Source organism: Balaenoptera physalus, assembly GCF_965194825.1.
Source record: "Balaenoptera physalus genome assembly, chromosome: 5".
Lineage (NCBI taxonomy): Eukaryota > Metazoa > Chordata > Mammalia > Artiodactyla > Balaenopteridae > Balaenoptera > Balaenoptera physalus.
The window spans coordinates 5924640-5933114 of NC_138884.1; positions in this window are offsets into that span (position 1 = coordinate 5924640).

Below are 8475 nucleotides of genomic sequence, written 5' to 3' on the forward strand. Positions count from 1 at the left end.
TCTTCAATTTTTTGGAATATTTTGAGAAGGATCACTGTTAACTCTTCTTTTAATGTTTGTTCAAATTTACCTGTGAAGCCATCTGGTCCTGGACTTTGTTTGTTGGGAATTTTTAAATTACAGATTTCACTTCATTAGTAGTAATCAATCTGTTCATATTTTCTATTTCTTCCTGATTTGGTCTTGGGAAATTGTAAATTTGTATTAATTTATTTATTTCTTCTGTGTTGATTATTTTATTGGTTATAATTGTTTTTAGTAATCTGTTATGATCATTTGTATTTCTGAAATGTTAGTTGCAACTTTTCTGCTTTCATTTCTGATTTTGCTTGTGTGGGGTCCCTCTCTTTTTTCTTGATGATTCTGGCTAAAGGTTTATCTTTTAAAATAAATAGTTCTAAGTTTCATTCATTTTTTTCTATTTTTTTATTCTCTATTTTATTCATTTCTGCATTGTTCTTTATTATTTCTTTCCTCTGCTCACTTTGGGTTTTGCTTTTCTTCTTTGTTGAGGTCCTTTAGGTGTAAAGTTAAATCTTTATTTGAGATTTTTCTTGTTTTCTGATGTAGGATTGTATCACTCTAAACTTCCCGCTTAGAAAGAGGGAAGCTTTTGCTGTGTGCCATAGATTTTTGGATTGTTGTGACTCCATTTTTATTTGTCTCCAGATATATATATATATTTTAATTTCCTCTTTGATTTAAGTGATGGATTGTTTGGTTAATAGGATAATATTTAGCCTCTACATGTCTGTAGTTTTTTTTTTTCCTTGTAATTAATTTGTAGTCTCATACCATAATGGTCAGAACAGATACTTGACAGGATTTCAATCTTCTTAAATTTATTGTGACTTGCTATGTGGCCTACCATGTGATCTATCCTGGAAAATATTCTATGTGCACTTTAAAAGAATGTATTCTGATGCTTTTGGATGGAATTTTCTAGATAGATAGATAGATTTAGATATATTACCCATCTGGTCTAATGTGTTATTGGTAACCAGTGTGTCCTTACTGATTTTCTGTCTGATTTGTCCAGTGATTTAAGTAAAGTATTACCTTACCCTACTATTATTGTGTGACTGTCAATTTCTCCTTTCATGTTTGTTAAGCTTTGCTTTATGTATTTAGATGCCTCTATGTTGGGTGCATATATGTTTACAATTGTTACACCTTCTTGTTAAATCAGTCCCTTTATCATTATGTAGCATCCTTCTTTGTCTCTTGTTACAGTCTTTATTTTAAATTCTATTTTGTCTGGTATTACTATTGCTACCATAGCTTTGTTTTCATTTCTATTTTCATGTAATGCAATTTCCCATCCCTTTACTTTCTGTCTGTGTGTCTTTAGATCTGAAGTGAGTCACTTATAGACAGCATATACCTGGGTCTTGTTTTTTATCCATTCAGCTACTCCAGGTCTTTTGATTGAAGCACTGAGTTCATTTACATTTAAAGTAATTATTGATAGATATGTACCTATTTCCATTTTGTTCATTGTTTTCTGGTTGTTTTTGTTTTTCTTTTTTGTTACTTTCTTCTTCTGTTCTCTTCCCTTATGATTTGATAACTGTCTTTAGTATTATGTCTAGATTTCTTTTCCTTTTTTGTGTGTATATCTATTATAGATTTTTGTTTTGTGGTTTCCATGAAGTTTATATATAGCAATCTATAAAAATACATAATTATTTTAAGTTTCTGATCTCGTAATTTCAAACACATTTTAACAATCCTGCATTCTTACTCCTTTCTCTACATGGTTACTGTTTTTGACATCATATTTTATATCTTTACATGTTTTGTGTATAACTTAGCTACTTATTGTATGTATATATAATTTTACTACTTTTGTCTTTTAACCTTCCTACTAGCTTTATAAGTGGTTGATCTATTACCTTTACTATGTATTTACCTTTACCAATGAGATTTTTCCTCTCATAATTTTTATACTTCTAGTTGCAGTTTTCTTTTTCAACGTAAAGAAGTTCCTTTAACTTTTCCTGTAAAGGCAGTTTAATGGTACTGAATTCAGAGAATACATTTTACCACCCAAAACATTCCCTCGGGTTTGATCTTGAAATTCATGCCAATAGGACCATAAAATATTTAATCTTTTTGGCCTGGTTTCTTTTCCTCATCACAGCGTTTTTGAGATTAGCCCATGCTGATTAGTGTACCTATAGTGCATTATTTCTTATTGATGGGTAGTTATGCATTGTAAATTATATCATTGGTTTTCCACTTTTCTGACCATGATTATTGTTCATGGTTTCCTCTCTGAGGTCTGTCATGAACAAAACTGATAGAAATGTTGTTCAAGGCTGTTTGTAGACATACATTTTTAGTTTTTCTTAGTTAAATACTATATTTGTTTTCTAGGGCTCTTATAGCAAAGTGCCACATACTAGGTGGCAATGTATAATAGACTTTTTGAATAATAGAAATTTTCTTTGAATAATGGAACTTTTGTCCTATTTAATTTTTCAAATGTTTCTTTCTAACATATAGAAATGCAATTGATTTTTAACATAGTGACAGTATCCTAAGAACTTCAAAATTATTTGATTAGTTGTAGCAGAATTGTGTACATATTTAGGATTTCTATATACACAACCAGGTAATCTGCAATTTCTTTATACTCTATATTCATTCTACTTATTTTTCTTGCGTTATTGTTGGTAAATTACTAAACAGAGGCTGTGAGGATAAATATCAAAGCATGTTTTCACCCTGGAAATGTGGGGAAAGTGTTCAATATTTTACCATTAGGCATAGTGTTGGCTGTAAAATTTTGTAGATGCCCTTTGAAAAACTGAGGATATTCTTGTGTTCTTACTTGACTGAAATGTTCTTTTTATCATAAATGGCTGTGGGACTTTGTCACATGATTTTTGTGCATCAATTGAGAGGATTGTGTGGTTTTTATCTTTTATTCTGTTAATGTGATGAAATATTTCAATTAAATGTGAAACAGTAAAATACCACTCAATGCCTGAAAAAACTCCATTTTTCCATATTGATCATAGTTTTGTGTATTGTTGAATATGATTTTTTTATTGTATGCTGAAAAATTCTATAGCAGTATTTCTGAAAGATATCCATCTGGCTTCTTCTTTTCTCGTAACTCCCGTCCCAGCTTTGAAAAGAGGGTGAGGTTGGCTTCACAATATGAGTGAGTTTGCTAGTGCTCTTTGCATCTCTACTTTATGAGATTTTTCAAGGACCAAGGATAACGTTTTGTCATCTTTAAATACTGAACAGGAATTAACAGTTGAACCATCTTGGTCTAAAGTTTTAATTGGAGGGAATAGTTTGACTAGAAATTCAATTATTAAATAGATATAGCTCTAATTATATTTTCTATGACTCTTCCTAATTATATTTATCTACCCTTCCTTTTCAACCTTTATCCAAACTTTTTTTCTGCAATGATAAAAATATTTGGAGGTGGCCTTATTCTTTTGCAGTTTCAAATTTAATATGGCAATAATGTCATAATAAAACAATGTTTTTTTTTTAACCCATCCTGATCATCTTGATCTTGACACCTTTTGCATATTTAGGATTGGCAGTATAATTTCTGGGTATGCTGGAGTGCATTAGATTTTATCAGCATTTCCTTTTTGACTAAATCATAAACTCATTTTATTCCTCTTTTGCATCATGTATTGTTTGAAGTTAAATAGTCTCTGTACAAAATGAGCAGAAATTTTCTAACCAAATGACATTTATTTTCTTGATGACAGTGATGTATAAATAATAAATTGGTCAAATCAATCTCTCATTGTGTTTGTTGTTTTTTAAATCTATTCCAAGGAATTGAGAATTTCTCTTGCCTTTAGTTGTACCACTTGACTTGTAATAGAAAATCTTTTTGCTCATATATAAACGACAAGCTATAACATAGCTCCATGTTCTTGTGTGTTTCTTTTTTTCTCAGGTTCCCTAGACCATTGTGTTTTTTTCCATGCAAGAAAACATAAAATTGTAGACATTTCACAAATAATAAATATCTGTTTTACTATATCAAATCTAAACCTCCACTACTGTTTCAAAGGCCTTTTTTGTACAAAATATTTTGCTTCGATATCAAATTACAGTATGCTCTTTTTGTTGAGGTTATATTAAGTGACAGTTAAACTTAACAGATGGAGTTCCAAAAATATACATAATTCAAGTGAAGTAAAGGCAACATTGAATTTCCTAGCCAAAATGTCACATGCACATGGATTTGCAGTTGTATTGTGACTGCTCTTTTGCTATGATTATAAAAGTAATCTCATAATTAGTAAGATTGTAATATACAAACTGATTTTTATCTACTTTTTCAAACTTTACAAATTTAAAAATTTTCTTGTCTTATGATAGCAGCTAAATCTACCCAAATATGGTTTAAAATATTAGTAAAGGCTATTATCAGTATCTTATTCTTGAATTTAATAGAAGTGTCATCAGGGTTATAATATTTAATATCATATTTCCTGTTACTTGGGGTAATTAGACTTTATTTTGTGAAATTAGTTTCCTGAGTTGATTTTATTTGTTTTGCTTTAATTGTTAGTGAAGTGTTGAATTGTAACATGTATTTACTTTAAAGTGTTGAATACCTCAGTAAAGTTTGTTAAAAATACATCAACTGCTCCTTTTCCATTTATAATTCTCCCAAAACACTTTATTTCTACTCTTTCATCTCATGCTTTAGTACTAATTTCCACATCTTTAAATATGTTTATCTTTCTATTTGTTAAATTTTTCTCCATTAAAAATTTTTGTTTTGTTTATGTTTTTTTACTTTTCATGTTGGAAATTTTTTTTACTTGTTTTTTACTTGTTTTACTTGTTTTTTACATGTTTTTTACTTTTCATGTTGGAAGATTTAGCTCTTTATTACCCAACACCCAACGAATACACATACACACACACACACACACACACACGCACACACACACAACACACGATTTTCAACTCCTCGATATATTTTAAGTATAATATTTATTTGATCAAAACTCAAACTTCAGTGACTAAAAACTTTAGGTAATTCAAGATTTCAGGGAAGTCCCTCAGATCTAGGGATCAGGCATCTGAGGAGGGAGCAACAACCACGTGAGACTGACACTTTTGAAAGGTTATGAGAGCCTATTTCTTGACAAGCCAGATAAATCTGGATGCAGAGATGAACAAGTGGTGCTGGAGTGATGCTGGCAAGACCAGAGAAAGATGTAAAGAAAGTTGCTTCTGAGATTCTCCTGCCTTCTAATCTCCTTTGTGCCTTGATTTATAACAACAGCTGGGACCTTGGGGTGCACGTCTTTTCAAATGAGAGTTTTCATCTTTTCCAGACATATGCATGCAGCACTATTTACATAGTGTCCATCAAAAGACAATTCTTTAATAAGAAGTGGTATATATACACAATGGAATATTACTCAACCATAAAAATAGAATAAAATATTGCCATTTGCAGCAACATGGATGTACCTAGAGAATATCATACTAAGAGAAGTAAGTCAGATAAAGACAAATATTAAATGATATCACTTATATGTGGAATTAAAAAAATAATAAAAATGAATTTATATGCAAAACAGAAACAGACTAAACAGACTCACAGACATAGAAAACAAACCTTTGGTTACTGATGGGGAAAGGGAGATAGGGGAGGGATAAATTAAAGGTATGAGATTAACAGATACAAACTATTGTACATAAAATAGATAAGGAACAAGGCTTACTGTATAAAACAGAGAACTATATTCAATATCTTGTAATAACCTATAATGGAAAATAATCTGAATATATACATATATATATTATATATCTGAATCACTTTGCTGTACACCTGAAACTAACACAATTTTGTAAATCAACTATACATCAATAAAAATAAATAATAATGCTATTAAATAATACATATTCATCCAAAAAAAGCTTTAACCACCACCCTGTTCCATCTACCTTCTCTCAGAGTGACTCATAGGACCATAGATGACCCAGAGTCCCATAGTGCTGCAGAGACTTAATTAAGTGGTATAGTATCTGCATTTTAACAAGGCAATCATATAAATTAGGCTAACTATATCCCTAAATATCTGGGTGTTAAACATATTCTAATATGATTTCAAATAGACTTATCTAGTTTCATCAATTGATACAAATAATCAGAAGAAAATACTGCAAAACCTTATTAATAAACTATCCAGTACAAATGTGTCTTTTTTAAAATGGCTTCTTCATTTTTTTCATTCATATCATCATCTCTGTCACTACCCTGCTGCATGCTTTTTTCTTCCTAATACTTTAAATGTTCTTTTTCATGGCTTTAAACATAACAAGCATACTTTTAAATTATTTTATTTTTTATATTTTTAAAAACTTAGAAGAAGGTACAGAGATTTCCCAAATACCCCTGCCCCTGTACATGCATCACCTCCCCCATTATAAACATCCCCCAACAGATGGGACATTGTTACAGTTGATGAACCTCCACAGTTTACACTAAAGTTTACTCTTATTATTGTACACACTATGTGTTTGAACAAATTTTTAATGACAGGTATTTGCCATTATAGTATCATAGAGAGTAGTTTCACTGCCTTAAGGATCCTTTGTGCTTTGCCCATTTATTCCTCTCTTCTCCCCTAAACCCTGGCAATCTGATTTTTTAATTTTTTCCTTAGCTTTTATTATACTTTTCCAAAATGCCACATAGTTGGAATTGGACAGTATGTAGCATTTTCAGATTGTCTTCTTTCACTTAGTGATGTGCATTTAATGTTGTCCTATGCCTTTTTATGGCTTGACATTTCATTTTCTTTTTCTTTTTTTTTAATATTTATTATTTATTTTTGGCTGTGTTGTGTCTTCGTTTCTGTGTGAGGGCATTCTCCAGTTGTGGTGAGCGGAGGCCACTCTTCATAGCGGTGCACGGGCCTCTTACCGTCGTGGCCTCTCCTGTTGTGGAGCACGGGCTCCAGACGCACAGGCTCAGTAGTTGTGGCTCACGGGTCTAGTTGCTCCGCAGCATGTGGGATCCTCCCAGACCAGGGCTCGAACCCGTGTCCCCTGCATTGGCAGGCAGACTCTCAGCCACTGCATTCTATGTGTGTCTCTACTGGCTTTCATTCAAGGTGACCTGTTTGCAGTTTTTTGGTGTGATCCTTGTATATTTATCTGTGGCAATTCTTTCAGGTCTGCATTTAATGCATTTGTAGTTGTGCCATGAGCTTTGGATACTATCAACCCGAGACCACTTTAAATTTCTTCTGCCTTCATATTTCTCTGTCAGTGTGGGGATTGCCATGTGGTAAGAAACCTTTTCTCACTTTTTTTTTCTGTGTGGTTTGTGTCTCATTTGTTTCTCTATTTTTGTTTTGCTTTGCTTTCCACACCCCCCCAAACAAAGCAGAAGCTGGTAAATATCTCACCATCTCCTAGTGTACTGTGGAAAATTATGCTATAATATCTGATCCTTTCTCTGCTTTGACAGCTTATCCAGGGTAGTTCATGTATTTTAAGTAAGAACTTATTAAAGACATAACCCTTGACCTCCTGGAGACAGCAAAGAAGACATTGCAAATTGGCGTCCTCCCTAGATTTGTGTTTCCTCCTTCATTAAAAAAGCAAAACACATAAAACAGAAAAAACTTCGTGTTTTGAATTAATTTTTGACTTACAGAAGAGAGGCAGAAATAGGGCAGAATTTTCCTAAATCGTACACCAAACTTCACCTGGTGTTAACATCATAAATAGCTGTAGTACAATTATCTGAACCAGTAAATTAACACTAGTATAATGCTATTATCTAATCCAGACTTTATTTGAATTTCACCAGTTTTTTCACTAATGTCCTTTCTCTGTTCTAGGATCAGGACATGACGTTCCTTTGTTTCTTGCATTTTATGGGTTACAACCTGAAAACATCTGTATTTATTTAATTATTTTAGGGATGTCAAAATCTTCCACCTTTGGCCAAAAGGAACTCCTGCATGTGTGCTCTTATGCTTTTTTTTTTTTTTTTACTGTTTCCTTTCTTTTTCCTCTCTCTTCTTCCCCTTTATTCCTCCCTCCTCCTTCACTACTTCTTCTCTATCTCTCTTCCTCCTTGTTTTTTTTTCCTTCCTTCTTCTCTAGTACTTCTTTCATTATGGCACCACAAAATGCTTCACGTTCATCTTGTATTTTTTCTGAGCCAGCCCAGTAATCAACCACTTCTGCAAGATGTTCAGGGTTCTTTTTTTTTAAGAATTACTTTTTAGGGACTTCCCTGGCAGTCCAGTGGTTAAGACTTCACCTTCCAATGCAGTGAATGCGGGTTTGATCCCTGGTGAGGGAGTTAAAATCCCATATGCCCCGCACCCAAAAAACCAAAACACAAAGGCAATATTGTAACAAATTCAATAAAGACTTTAAAATGGTACACATCAAAAATTTTTTTTTTAAAATTACTTTTTAGAAACCAAGAAAGGACCATAAACA